Genomic DNA, 16442 nt, shown 5'->3' with positions numbered 1-16442 from the left:
TGCACTTGTCTATTATTAGTGGCGCGCTTGTACATATTGCTGATCACTTCACTGGGTTGTTTTCCCCATTTTATTTGTTTGTTGCACAAAACCGCAGCCGCGCTTGAATAAACACAATTTTTTCATCGGAAATTTTAAATAAATTACATATTGTGAATTTCAATTATTTACACACGTATATCACATTTTTCGGTTAAGTTGGGTGGCGAGTGACTTGCACATTTTTTGTATATACGCACATATACATACGTAATTACGTATTCGACAGTCTTACTTGGCTGCAAAATAAATAAATCGTTATTTAAATATACAAGTTATCCTTTGTTGTTCTCATAAGAACTAGGCTTATTTCGGGCTAAGCGGTTAGTGGCAATATTTTCCTACAAATCGGCGATTTCTATTACTACAGACAAATTTCTTTTCTTGCGTCCAATTGAGTGGTCTTTGGTTGTCAAAAATGGATACCTTTATTCGTCAGGCAGATTCAGTAGCAGAATTCGAATCTGAATACAATACTATGCAGCCATCATAGCACACAAAGCACTCCTTAGCTTTCCAAAAGGATGAATTAAAGGCTCTGAGGGAAAAGGTAAAGGGGGCTTATGATGAGCTTTGCGCATCAAAAGAGCTCGAAACCAAAGACCTGACATCGGTTAAAAAGAAGAATAAAAGCACCTACTTCAGTTTTTTGCGGTGCCAAGCAGCAATGGCTGATCTTTCACAGCAACTCGCAAAGACTGAAAAGGAAAGCGAATACAAGTCAGGTCGCGAGCTTAATATTTATCTCCCTCCTTGTGACACAGACATTTTTAAAGAAGATTATCTTTCGTGGCCATCGTTTAGGGATATGTTTTCGGCTATATATATTCTCAATAAGCGCCTTACCCCATTTGAGAAGCTGTATCACCTCCGGCAAAAGACTCAAGGGGATGCCAAGGAAATAGTGCAGAGATCCCCATTAACCAACGATGGCTTTGGTGCAGCCTAGAAAAATCTTTGTGACAGGTACGAAAATAAACGTATCCTCGTCAACGCTCAGTTAAAGGTATTATTTAATTTAAACGCAGTTGAGAGTGAATGCGGTAGCTCTATCAAGAAACTGCAACGCGACATAAATAATTGCATCTCGTCGCTTCAGTGTCATCAGATTGATGTTGCAAATTGGGATGCAATATTCACATATTTGTGTTCGACAAAACTGCCAGAAACGACACTGGCACTATGGGAGCAAACCATAGAAAATAAAACTGAGATTTCCAAATGGGTAGATATGGATAAATTTCTATCCAATCGGTTTCAAACACTGGAAACCGTCACAGGTCTTAGGGGAGATATAGATTCGAAACCTAAACCACCAAGCTCTCGGACTTCTGCAGAGACGCCTGCAAAAAAGCTTGGCGCCTTTCAAGCCAGTGTAGCAAAGGCAACATGTAAAATGTGCAACAGCAATGCACACAAGCTATCAAAGTGCGACAGATTTTTGCGTCTAAAGCCGACGGAGCGAGTAGATTACGTGAAGAGCATTCGCAGTTGCTTGAATTGTCTATCTGCTGGGCACACAGTCTCAAGATGTACCAGCTCATTTAACTGCAGCACTTGTCATTCAAGACATCACAAGTTGCTCCATATGCCAATTCAGCCAAAAGCAACAACTGATCCATCGGGTAACGTGGAATCTACTCCAAACCAGGCTCAATCAAGACGCGAATCTGAAAAAGGAAATATGAAATCGGTTACAAATGTAAATTCTTGTTACAAGTAAAGGAGTTCTATTGGGAACAGCACGGGTTAACGTACACTATAATGGTATACATTTTTCGGCTGGAGCGCTTATAGATTCTGGTTCTGAGTGCTCGTTCATTACTGAGAGACTCAAACGGAGAATCAACCTGCCATCAAAACGCTTGCATGCCCAAGTTTCGGGCATCAATAACTCTGTATCTGCGCAGGTAAATGAAGCGTGCGCTATTCAACTTCGGTCACCCACAGACCCATTAATTAATGTAGAAGCAATCGTGCTAGTTTTACCACAATTAACCGGGGATCTTCCGACTTGTCAGATAAGCGCAATGACGCGGCAATCGTTCCCAGACTTGGTCTTGGCGGACAAAAGATTCTTCGTCAATGAGCCAGTTGACCTGGTCTTAGGAGGAGATATTTACCCGCAAATAATTTTAAGCGGAATGAGAAAGAACGTATTAAATACGCTTCTCGCGCAAGAGACCGTGTTCGGTTGGATACTGACTGGTCGAGCGGATTCAGTCAGTCCAACCAACAATATCGTATCGTATTTTAACGAAGTCACGTTGGACAAGCAGCTAGCTGCATTTTGGGAGCTGGAGGATGTCCCAAAGAAAAAAGGCATCAACGAAGATGATAAATACTGCGAAGAGCTCTTCAAAGCAACTACGAGACGAAATACAGATGGAAAATACATTGTGTCTCTACCTTTTAAACGGGATTTTCCGAAAAATGTGTGCTTAGGACCTTCGCTGAAAAGTGCATGCTCTCAGTTCTACCGGAACGAGACGCGACTAGCGAAAAAGCCTGCCCTTCAAAAAGAGTACAACCGGGTTGTATCTGAATACGAGACACTAGCACATATGTCAAAAATTAATAAAAACATTTAACCAGATTCAACGGACTGTTATTTTTTACCTCACCACGCCGTTTTAAAGGAAGAAAGCACCACTACAAAGGTCAGGGTTGTATTCAACGCATCATGCCCAACCGCTAATGGCATGAGTTTGAATGATGTCCTTCTTCCAGGCCCAGTACTTCATGCCGATTTACCCATTCTTATACTACTNAACCGCTAATGGCATGAGTTTGAATGATGTCCTTCTTCCAGGCCCAGTACTTCAGGCCGATTTACCCATTCTTATACTACGTTGGAGACTGTACAAATACGTATTCAACAGCGATATAGAAAAGATGTATCGACAAATTTGGGTAAATCAAAATCAAACAAAATATCAGCGAATAGTTTTTCGTAGTTGCCCAAAAGATCCGATCAGTTTGTACGAATTAAAAACCGTGACTTTTGGCATAAACTGTGCTCCTTACCTTGCGATAAGGACATTACACTAGCTTGCTGATGATGTGGAGAGCACTCATCCAATCGCATATGACATTTTGCGAAAATGTATGTATGTTGACGACGTACTCGCCGGGGGACATAGCGTCGAAGCTGCGATAAGAGCTCGAGAAGAGATATCACAGGTGCTAAATTCAGCCGGGTTTCCATTACGAAAATGGACTTCAAACTCTAGCAAAATACTTCAAGGAATACCAAAAGGTCATTTACTTAGTGAAGATTTCTTAGAGTTTGAAGATACCAGTGCAGTAAAGGCTTTGGGCATCAGATGGAACGCCCATTCCGATTACTTCTACTTTATAGCGAAACCAATTGAAAATAGTAGCATTAATACAAAGAGGGCAAGACTTTCAGCCATCGCCAAACTGTTCGATCCACTGGGTTGGCTTGCACCGGTTATAATCGTCGCCAAGATCATTATGCAGAATATTTGGTTAGAAGGAACAGGTTGGGACGAAACCGTATCTCCAAATACCTGGGATCGTTGGCAAGCATTTACGCATGATTACGCGGAATTAAACAACATCCGCATACCAAGATGGGTATGTTTCACGCAAACCGATAATGTGGAAATACATGGTTTTAGCGATGCTTCGGAAAAGACATACGCGGCGACAGTTTTTCTAAGGGTTCAGACTAAGGATAAAATTTTCGTCAACCTACTTATGGCAAAAACAAGGGTAGCGCCGGTCAAAACAATATCTTTGCCCCGATTGGAATTGTGTGGTGCAGTGTTACTGGCCGAAACAATTGAAACTGTCGTTGAAAACCTTAGACTTGCTCATTTGAAGGTGAATTTGTGGACGGATTCAACGATAGTTTTAGCTTGGATTCGAAAACCTCCGTGTTCGTGGTCAACATTTGTTGCCAACAGGATAACAAAGCTAGTAGACAAGGTAGGAAACAAAAATTGGCGCCACGTGGATTCGGCCTCAAACCCAGCGGATCTAGCCAGCAGAGGACTCTCGGCGAGTGATCTAGTCAACAACTCCTTGTGGTGGCAGGGTCCTTCTTGGTTACAAGAAGACTATTCGAGATGGCCAGCACAAGAATCGGACTTTGACACAACCATTGAAGGAAAAAGGGTGCATGTTCATGCAACAACAAAAGTAAAAGACTTTCACGACATTCTCGATCGATTTTCTGATTTATCACGGGCTTTGAGAGTTATATCTTATATTATGAGATTCTATCAAAGAATCAACCCCAAAACGAAATCTTCCTTTAAAGCGGAGTCTCGTTCAATTTCGGCCAACGAAATTAAAACAACGACCCAACGCTTAATAACAATTTGTCAAAAACAATATTACAGCGAAGAATATATATGGTTAAAATCTGGAAAATCCATCGACGGAAAAAGTGAAATCCTGCCTCTTAACCCGTTCATCGACAAAGATGAGATTCTGAGGGCTGGTGGTCGTCTGAGCGCATCTTGCGATCTGTCCTACAATGAACGTCATCCTATCATTCTTCCGTATGGTTGTAGGTTGTCCCGTCTCTTTGTCCAGTTTATCCATAAAATTTCCGTGCACGGAGAAAACCAGCTGATGCTGCGACTCATCCGATCGCAGTATTGGATTCCCAGGGTGAAAAACTTGATACGGTCCGTCATACATAACTGCAAGGTCTGCACGATTCACAAGAAACGGCCGCAAACTCATCTTATGGGAATCATTCCCAAAGAACGCACAACCTTTTCCCGTGCATTCACAAACACGGGGATGGATTTCGCCGGCCCGTTCGACATCAAGTCCTACCGGGGCAGAGGATGTCGCATATCAAAAGGCCACGTGTGTCTTTTCGTCTGCTTCTCGACGAAAGCCATTCACCTTGAAGCTACCAGCGACCTTAGCACCGCGTCCTTTCTAGCCGCTTTCGCAAGATTTGTTGCTAGACGAGGATGTCCAAAAAATGTTTACTCCAACAAAGGTACTAACTTTGTCGGAGCCTCACGATCTTTACGAGCGGAATTTAAAGCATTTTTAGCTGAGACACGCAATAGCACCCTCACTAAATACAGCCATCAAACCTTAGAGTGGCATTTCATACCCGCTGCGGCCCCTCACATGGGCGGTTTGTGGGAAGCTGGGGTGAAAAGTTTCAAAACCCACTTTAAAAAGGTTGCGTCCGACCACAAATATACCTTTGAAGAGTTCAGCACACTCTTATGCCGTATTGAGTCTTGTCTCAACTCACGACCACTAAGCCCCTCTTAAAACGAACCGTCTGACCTGGAGCCGCTTACCCCAGGTCATTTCCTAGTCGGCGGGCATCTTCTTGCCCCACCCGAAATCGATGTAAACGAAAGTCCTGCCTCAATCGTAAATCGATGGCAGAAACTGAAGGCCCTACACCAGACATTCTGTAGGAGATGGAAAATGGAATACCTCACCGAAATGCAGAAACGCATCAAGTGGAAACAGCCACAAACCAACTTAAAGCTAGGAAACCTTGTCGTCGTTAAAGAGGAAAACCTGTCACCAAACGAATTGAGATTGGGGAGAATAGTCAAGCTACACCCAGGTTCCGACAACCGAGTAAGAGTAGTCGACATCGAAACAGCTAAGGGAGAAATCAGAAGGCCAATTGCAAAATTGGTCCCACTTCGGCCCTACAATGAGAACAGCACAACCTCGCAATAAACTTCTTACCTACTCTCCATTCCACTTCACAAAAAATACCCATCTATTCCACTTCTCTTCACCCTGCATCATCCCAAATCTCAAATCGCGAATAATGTAGCTACAGAGTTTCTAAATACAGATAATTTAGAAAGCGCTTGGTTAAACATACAACCGGCGATTATATCAGTGAGATATATTAAACCAAAAAAAGGGTGATGGTTCTTACCCAGGAGCCCTGGGTCGATCTGGTAACACGGAACCGACCATCTCAGACCCTTTAACAGGTGAATGAAATTAATTAAATTAATTATTAGAGAAATTTTGTATTGGAGTATTTAATGAACTTCGTATTAGACCTCTGCAGGAGTTGATTCTAACTTCTAGCCAAACAGAGTACAGTAGATTTGAATTTTCTATTTTTATATACCTAACACTGCGTTTTGACTTTTTTAAGTTATGAATATTCATTTTGTTTTAAATTTTCTGCCTTCAAATGGAAGAATGTGAATGAAGGAATGAAAGCCATTCAAACTCATTTTGGTTATAGTTTTTGCTACAAACAAGTGTTTTCGTATTTTAATAGGAACGCAGCATTACATACATACATGCATATGTACGTTCGTACAATGAAAACAAATATATATATTTTTGGATATTCATAAACAAAATTCGTCATTTATTTCAATTCAATTTATCTTCACATTGTTTGAATATTGTTATGACGACACCCATATCAGAACAGTATTCACTCAAACTCAAAAATTTTAAGGTAAACTCATTCAGTGGGTTTTTTATATGAATAATTCATATGCCGTTTTGAATGAATTCATGCAGCCCTCTCCTTCGTATGCATGAAAAATTGTGTTGTAGGGATTCAAATTATTAAAAATCAATGTATTTGCTCGACGTTCGAATTTATTCTGTTTTCTATCAATTCAAATATTTTCATTCAACCGACGTTAAGATAATTGTTCTTATTTTCTAATTTGCTGCTTAATTGCTTAACTTTTTCTACAATTCCTATCAAACGAAGGCAAAAACCAGAAATGAAGTTTCATGAACTTTGTGGTAGTTTAAATCTACACTGCACTCTCTTATGATCTTGTGAACTAAAGGAACATAAAGAACTTTTCTTTCCGACCGCTTAACACCTGACACATGACGGAAATGGATTTTCCTTTTTTAATGTGTCTTATTGGAGCGTATTATCCACTGGCGCATATTGGGAAAAATATTTTTGTGTCAAAAAAACCTGTCTACTCTTCAAATCCCACCCGATTTTGATTATTCTCTATATCGTCGGTAGACATATGCTCGCTCGCTCATGATTGTCATTGTGACACAATTTTGTTTTGATTTGTGTGAAGTTTCTTACACAACTTACGATTGCTATAAATTTTGTCCCAGATTTGGTGTCTTCAAACCAAAAACAAAAGCACCCAGATATTGTTTACTTTTCTATAGATATCGTTATTGGCGCTTTTAAGCAGAATGTAAACTTTTCGCTGTATTTTAAGATAAAAAACAATGACTATTATTTACAAGGTTCATTGAAATTCTACTCCCAATACAAACAAAAGAAGTCTCTGCAATCATAATTTAAATTAAAAAGCCGAAGAGACTTTTACGGCTGAAGGTCAGTCAAGGAAAACAAATTTTCATACAAAAAAAACACCCAACAAACTCACAGTAAAAATTTTTTACATCTATTTCTTAACCCATTAGCTATGCAGTTCTCAAGACATTTCTTAGATTTTGTGCTACTCTGCAATTTCTTGCGATTTTAAAAAAATAAATACTGCCAAGGGTTCAGTACAACTATGTTCACATATAATATTATCTCAATCAAAGCTCGTTTTCAATCACCCCGTTTACACAGGCAAATCTCAGATTATTAGCCGTCAAATTTGTTGTGCTTGTTATTCTCACATCTCAAGGAAAAGTTAGGTTTCTTCTCTGTGCCACCGTGATCACGTTTTTATGCTATAATAAGCAATATAAATATATTTTAACTTAACATTTTATTAAAAATACCTTCAGAAACCTCTTTTCCTTGCTAGCGTACATTTTTGTTGGCATTTCTCCTCTTTTTTTGCAAAAACAATCGATAAAACTTGGAGGGACACCGAAAAAGTTATCGGTTTAATCTGAGATTATTTTATAATTACAGATTAACAAGGGACGAATTTTATATGGCTAATCTCTTGTTATAATTACAGATTAGGGTGTTAAGCTCGTAAATGAGGATAATCTACTTATATGTGAACCTAGTATAAGTAAAATATGAAATTTAGAGTCAAATCTTTTGCGCAAATACCTGTGCAGTTGAAGAGGTTTACAATGCGGCAATGTCAATCCAAGTATGGCCTCGAGAAATATTTCCGAGAAGCAATCCAAGTCAAGTAGTTGCCCCTGGAGCTCATTCAAATGATTTAGTCATGGCGGCCACGGGGAAAACTTTCATTGCCGGAGTTTCCTTTGGTCGATAGCTTAGAATAATCGGCACAACTTTTTCAATATTATTTTCAGCCATATAGAATTTCGCCAATACATCCAGTAGTGCTGGTACCTGCATTAGCACATCAAAACATTTCACCTGCTCATTACGCGACCAATAATATCGCAGTAATACTGCTCCCAATTCGTGAAAGACGCAAGTATTGTCGAAACGCAAAGGGAAGGCACAATTTTCACAACGCACAATATCCGTTGAGGTGTTTAGAAGCACAAAGCCCTCTGCTATAAAGTTGCGCGTATAATCGTCCGTTTCCCAAATAAGCTCTGTGTTCAGGTAATTAAAGTACATCTCGTAACAGTTTTTGCGTGATTGTTCCACACGGTCGCCATGCTCTTGCATTACCTTTTCCAACTTACCTAGCAGATCAATCAACTCACTCGCCGAGTATTCGTCGAATAGTGAGCGATATTGTTCTACAAAATTAATATTGCTTATTTTAGGACTTTTGCAAATTAAATATAAATTTATAAATAGTTACCGGGAGCATTTTTTTTAGCATCTATGAATTGCTGAGTTTTCTTCGTACGACAAACAATCTCCTCATCTTTTTCATACATCGCTTTAATATCGTTAAATGGTATGGAACGTTCGTTAGATGGTATGAGCTCTCGCACTAATTTCTTCTCAAAGTCATCAATTTGCACAATTGGTCATTCCAGGAACAATATAGAATGTACGCCCATATTTATTTATTTATTTATTCGTCTATGAAACAGTAGTTTCTTACAGACTAGTTACAAAAGTAAGTAAGTATAATGGCACTAAAAAATTTTAAAATATGTTTACTAAAATTTTATTAATGTAAAAATAAAGATTTTGGCAAGTAGTTATCGAATTTAATGTAAAATTTAAACGTTTTTAAGATATTAATTATTTTTAAAAGGTAAATGTTAATACAAATATTTTATTTATACTCCCAAATTTAGGATATAAAAACCCCTCTACCAAAAAACTTAAATTGGGTAACGCCGATTCGATTTTTTTACAATTGAGCAATTGTCAAAAATCTCATTTTTAATCAAAAAGTTGTTTATTGAAACTACCTTCTTTTTTGTATCATGGTATTTACTGGCTTAGCCCGGTCTCGAACCCATAGTGAGGAAATTTTCTTTCGCCGTGCCAGGCCAAGTGGTGAAACTCACCACAAAACCACAAATGACACCCTTTACGAGATTACAAATTTCACGGTGTGTTCGGGGAAATAGTGATCAAAAAATTTGTACTACATAAAGGTCTGTTTGATGCAAAAGCAAATGGCAACAAATGTAATGGAATAAAATCTTTTATCGATGGTCACCTTCCACAGATCTCTTTTATACCCAAACACGAAACCTTACGCTCAAAGGCATAGAAAATAAAGAAGACTTTAACCGCTTTTTAAATTGAAACTTTTGTATAAAAACGCAACTTTGTAGAGCTCTGTAAGTCTATTTATTTTTTAGGAGTAAGACCATTAGTCTATACTTAATACCGCACAAATACGCGGAGACTGAAAGTCTGAATTGGCCCAGTTTTGTACTACGCCAAGTCAAAACAAATTAAATAAATAAACAAATAGTGTATATATATGTAAATATATGTACATAAGTATAGCACACGTATATATAAAATGTGCTTTCACGGGACATACAGGCATACATATATTCGCCACTTGCCACCCAACCCAAAACTAATAGTACGTAACTTTTGACGCCTACGGACATAACTACGAGACTCATTTACAGAATGACTCGTTTCTCGGCCAATCGCGCATGCGGAAGAACGCGCTGATAAATTCACGGTTCTATGCCGGTTATGCGGCGGAGCGCATGGCATTCGACTATGCCCCCTTTACCGCGGCAAAGCGGTCGAAGCAAGGCTGTGTGCAGTCCTGCTGCATAAATATTGCCCAAACTGCCTCTCGCCGTTCCACCGCCTCGACATGTGCAGCAGCACGGATCGATGCCACCGATGTCGCGAAAAGCATCACACCTCGCTCCATCTCGATGACTGCGAAGACCAAAGGCACCCAGCGAACGCGATCAACGACGGCGAGAGCTCGGACGGGGCACTCTCTATCGACGTTACGGAGCAGACGAAGTCGTGGGCGCAGCAGGTCGAAGAGGAGGAGTTGGAGGGGTTAGAGAGGACAGACTCTTCCCCACATGAGCGACAAAAGCGCAACTCTGGAACTGGCTCACCGAGACCGTTAGACCAGTTACCACCACGCGCGGACGACGCGGAAACTCGTTCTTTCCGCTCGCCAACGCGTACACAACACAACTGGCGCGACGCGGAACCTCGTCCTTTCCGCTCGCAAACGCGTCAGCAATACAACCGACGCGACGCGGAAACTCGTCCTTTCCGCTCGCAAACGCGTCAACAACACAACTGGCGGCAACACGGCGGCGCGGAAACCAGTCCTTTCCGCCCGGCATCACGATCGCAACGCAAGCCAAAACGACACGACGGCGCGGAAACTCGTACTTTCCGCTCGTCTAAGCGATCGTCTAGGCTACGCAAAGCAGCACCATACCACAAAACTCGCACAAACGACAGCAACATTAATAGTCGTGCCTTACAACGCGCTCCACCGACCGGCTTCCGAACGGGCCGCCTAGTGCAAAGCGCCATATCAACGTCGATCATTCGTGCGCTTACCGCAATAGTGCGGATTGAAGCAAGGGGCCGCCTTCATTTGGTCCGCGCAATGATTGACCCTTGCGCACCAAACTCATTGGTTGATTCGGAACTGGTGAGAGACCTCCAACTGGAACGCAACGGATCAGGACGTCTGCAGCGTTAAACGATCACCATGCGAGGAAGATACGGCAGCTCCGACCGCATTACGGCACAAGCAGTCGTGCTGGACCACCATATACGCCTTAGTCCACCGTCGAACCTGGACCCTAAGGTTGCGGCCCCCTTCCAGTACATGCGATTGGCGGATCCGCAATTCTTTCGCGCGTCACCAATACGCCTCACACTAGGCCTCGATTTGCATGCGGAGATGATGGTGAGCGGGACCCCCCCGTCTACCGTGGGTGGCCTGCTGGTCCAGGCGACCATATACGGCCTGGTTGTTTCGGGAGCCTGCCAACCATAAACGTAGGTATTAAGAAAACAAAACCACACATACACACACCCTCATCACACACACACACCTTAAAATCTAAATAAAAAAGTGCATTGAAATTCCAAACCACGTCTGTTTCAATTAACGATGTCCTTTTCTCCACAGCCCCAGATGAGCCGGTCGCGACGAAAGCGTGGGCGAATAAGCAGATCCGCGCAGTACAAAATCCGCGCTACATAGTTGAATAACATAAGACTTTCCCCACGTGCGTGTGACGGTTGAGATGCGACTCCTTTTTTTCACAGCTTGCTTACCGCAAGGAGGCCGGTATGTTTAGGTCCTCGACCTAAATATATTGCACCACCCTAATACGCGTTTTGTCACTTCATGTAAGAGCACACAAACACATGTATAAGTTACGGCTAACTTTCCAGCCGCTAACAATGAGCCCCACTGTACGGTAACTTACTTGAGGGGAAACTTAACGAATGTTACTGTGCGGTGGGCTACATCCGTTTTCGTTTTGTAAGCAATTTGTCACTTCTTAGAAGACAGCAAGGAGATCACGTTAACTATCACACCACGTTCGGTAAGCCAACTCTTGTGTGCCACACTGTTCAAACTCATCGATATTTACAAATAAAACGCCTTTTAATTTCATTGCACTAAAACCACTGTGTCTTTTATTTCCTCTTATTTTCGTTACATTAACTTTACGATGGTGCGCTCCATCTTCGTGCGACGCCACCTGCGTAAATAACCGGTATTATTTGCTCAAAATGGTAAAAGTCGTATTTTTAAAAGTCTTGGAGGAATCAGAATCTACAATGAGAGACGAGTCTAATGGTACCTTTGAAAAAGCTATAGCATAATTTTTTCACTGTGCCTTTTTGATATCAAAAATTTTAAAATAACTTTCAGTCTCTGGGCAAAAGTCTTTCTATTCCGGCAAGAATATTTTCTGTATTTCGAATGACTAATTGAAAGATCAACTAACGGGGAGGTCTAAGCGTTATTCTATATATACTAAACGAAAAAAATTAATACAATAAAAACTAAAAATTTAAGTAAGAAAAACAAATAATTAATTAAACAAATTTCTAAATATTCAATGAAATTAAAAAATATTTATTTCTTAAACAATAAAACTTGCAAAATAAAAGAAAACAATTAATTTAAAAAAGAAAAAAGTATTCCGTTACCGAGGATTGAACTCGGATCTCTCGAGTGGCACGCCAGTGCTCTACTCACTGCGCCATTGCGACGGTTACAGCAGCGTTAGCGAAATTGAAATTTATTGAAAACAAACAAAAAATTTTATAATCTTTTTTATATAATTAGTTCTAGGGTATATCATATATATGGGGTATATAAGGTTTTGTTGTACGTTCGTTTTCGTTTTGTGTTATGAGTGTCCTGGTCGACGGGCTCAGAAATATGGCAGCCCTAACTTATACTCATATATTTATTCAATTACTTATATGGCTCTGAACAATAAAGAAAATTTTGAAAATAATATCGTTGTATGCTGCACGTGTGGCGTCAGTAAAAAGGCTTTGGGTTCAGTATTTGCTTTCGTGGCCGGCGTTGGTTTTCCGAGGTGTTAGACGATTGATCGTAGCGCCAATGTCCGGATGGATCATGCAAAATTTGAGGCGGGGTTGCCACACATCTTCCTCAATTAAAATAACCTGATCATTTCGAATCACCGCTTGGCCAATGTTGTTTATTGTGTGGCCGAAGCAAGTTAAGTGCTTGCAGTCCCAAAATTCTTGCTTTACTGCTCATTTAACATTTGCTCCTCCATCCGTAACAAATGCGCTTATCTGTTCATCGCTGATACCCCAGTCGCTAATTATTTCTCGTAGTTTTCCTTTATGGTTTACTATGTCTTTTGAGAGACCATGTTGCTTTCTGTTAAATTTGGGAATTATTAAATACATGATTTTAATAATTAAATTAAAGTAATACACAGTAATACACATCTTAAAAAGGAGAAGATACAAACCTTTAAAAAAATGTATTGTGACACCTATGTACATAACTTTGTAGCGTTGACGAATTTGTCCATATATGAGTTGTTAGCCAAAGGATGATGCCTGACTGAGATCGTCTTTACTTTTGTTCGAATTTCATTGTATTTTGACCCAATTCTTGACGTCAGCGTTTTCTCAGTTGGAACTTTGTACATTGGCTGTATCGTTTTGCAGAACTTCAAAAACCCCTTCTTTTCAGGTGTGCAAAGAGGCAGTTCATCCACAGCCAACATATATATTAGGGAATTTTTAATTTCATTCGCTCTGGAACCTTTAACTTAAATTACATTAATTGGTTTGAAATTAAAGAATGAAACTAGTTTTTAATTATAAGATTGTTTAGAAAATGCATACATGCCTGAAAAAGAAGGTGCCTTCTCAAACGATTTTTCTAATGGACCAACTGGTTTGGGCTTCTTGTGACTTGGCTTTAAAAAATTTTATATTAATACTGGAAATATTATTCTTCTGTAAAACGTGCGCCATAAGGATATTCGGTAAAGAAATGTTTTTAATAGCTTTGACAATTTTCATAGACGGAATTCATTAAGTACGATTTGAAAATGTTTAAAAAAGTTTGGACCATAATTATAGGCAAAATAAAGTTGACTCTAAAGTTAATTATAGCTTTTTGACATAATATTTAATGGGATATCTGTCAAAAAAGCTGCAATTAACTTTACAGTCGAATTTATTTTGGCCCCGAATTTAAGCCGGGCCTTCCTCATTACGGTACACCAACTAGTTTATTTTTAATATTTCTCATTTAAGTGTTCTTCTTTATTGGCACTGTTTAAGTTTTACTTTAGTTAATTTTAAATATTTTACATTTTCATTTGGGTTAAATTCTAGTTCTATGTTGTAAAATAAGAGGGAAATGTTCGGTTATTTGTACAATGGTTTTGTGGTGGGAGGCGGATGGGGGGGAGATTGGGGCATCTAAAACCCAATCCATTTTAAAGAGCACAGTCCAAACTTTAAGAAAAGTCTCCCTGCCCCCTAAGATTTAAACACACCCCTGTGGATCCATTTTAAAATGGAGTAAAATCAACAGTTTTGGCATTGAAAGTATGACATTTCTGTGCAAATGAACGTTTTCGATGGCGTTGCGATTAATTAACTTAAAGAAAAACAATAAAAAAGTAGTGAGAAGTTAATGTGAACATAAACGTTTAGTAATAAACAGGCAGTTTTAAGACATAATAGGAGTGATTAATGTACTCTTATTTACGAAACTAATAAAAAGTGCATGTTTCAAACCGAATTTATTAACAAATTAGTGTTCTGAAATTTGAAACTTTTGTATAATATTAAAGCGTGGCTTCACGTGTATGTTAAAATTTTTTGATTTGGGTCACGCGTTTGGACACAATAACCCAAAATCATTGTATAAATAACCCAACCCAAATAAAATGATATTTTGTTTAAAAATACATCGCTAAAGGTGTGAAGTTCCAAATTATATAAAAACCTGCGAAATATATTGTATTTCTGTAATTATTAGTAAATACCCTGTAGTCAAATGTACTAGTTGTAAACTACCTCACAACTAGTATGAACCGCATGCCCAACTAGTCAGCCAACTATCTTTTTTCCGTGCAATCAACTGGTATTTTTAACATGGGGATGTCGTACGAGATAGCAATTGTCAGATTTCGGTTAGAAATATACCAGTCTCATACTAGTTCAAAATAGACAGAAAAATACTAGTCCAATTATGGACCAAAACCACTACTTTGGAGGTCAAAAAATAAAATAAATACATGAATGTACATACAAAAAAAAAAAACTTTTGATTAAGTACACTTTAATAAAAATAAAGGAAAAATAAATACATAAATATTTCAAACTTTCCAACATAAATTTATATGCATTCTCGATTAAATGATATTAAAAGCAAAAGATTTCAGGTACAATAAATACTATATTTTTATCTTTTTTAATAATATTGAATATGGAATAGAAAACATTTTAGTTAAAAATAAAAAGAATACCTTAGTTAATTTTTTAGTGAACTAACTAAAAATTAAAAAAATTTTTTAAGTAATAATTAGTGTTTAAAATTTGAGATTTGGATAAGAACAAAATAAATAAATAATTCAAGCAGTTATTAAATATTCTTAATATTTGTCTATACTTTGGCTTGTTGATTGATAATAGAAATTAATCAAATAATTATATTAATCGTGTAATTAAAAAAAGTCAGAAATAATTGAAAATGATAAAAAATAACAAAATAATGATGTAATTACAATTAACGAATTAATTAAAATTATCGAATTAATTAAAATATTTTGTATATATCAACAAAGCTCCAGATGGCGCACCCTATATTCTGCGCCCAGAAAAAGGTATAGTTATAATTACCAAGATTTGGTTATAGTGACCAAGTGGCATAGTTGGATATGGCGAAATAAATATCTAGTTCACGAAAGTCTGCAATTTACTTGAGACTTCTAGTTGGGACAAATGTATATCTGTTAATAATTACAAAATGACTACCTTGAGTGGACAATATTGTTAGTTGAATAAAATCATTGTTGAGCAAATATAAACAATGCTGTGGTTGATACAAGTTTTTAATTAATTTTGTGAACTTGCTGTAGACTTGAGTCAGCTAACCGTTTATCCGAAAAAAAAAGGTTTCAGTTTGACACAAATAAGAATTTACTCGATGGTTGTTGTGTTTACTTTCTTCTTTTATTTGCATATACCCAGTAAACACAACGAATTCGCCTCGAATTCGAGACGAGCTCGTTTTCTCTGATAGAACTATCGAAAATTCGTAGGAGAGTCACCTATCGTTAGTGAATTTTTTTATTCGAATCGCTGGCGAATCGAGAATATTTAATTTTTCTAATCGTTGGAGATTCTATAATTTTTATTTTTCGAATATATTTTGCCTATAACCACGGGCCATTTTGTTTAATTAAACTAAATTACCATTTAATGTTTAGATACTAAGTAAGATATATTATTTTCGTAAATTTGGCTTATCGAAGTATCCCGTTTATGACTAAAGTCACAAAAAATCAAGCCATTCATAACTAATGATATGTACAATTTTATACGAAAAAGAGTAATAAATTTAGTAATATTGCGCAAAGCGGTT

This window comes from Rhagoletis zephyria, unplaced genomic scaffold (genome assembly GCF_001687245.7).
Source record: "Rhagoletis zephyria isolate East Lansing unplaced genomic scaffold, Rhagoletis_zephyria_1.1 Rzeph_scaffold_01101, whole genome shotgun sequence".
In the NCBI taxonomy this organism is placed as follows: Eukaryota; Metazoa; Arthropoda; class Insecta; order Diptera; family Tephritidae; genus Rhagoletis; species Rhagoletis zephyria.
The sequence above is the reverse complement of the archived record's forward strand: the minus strand, read 5'-3'. Positions refer to the sequence as shown.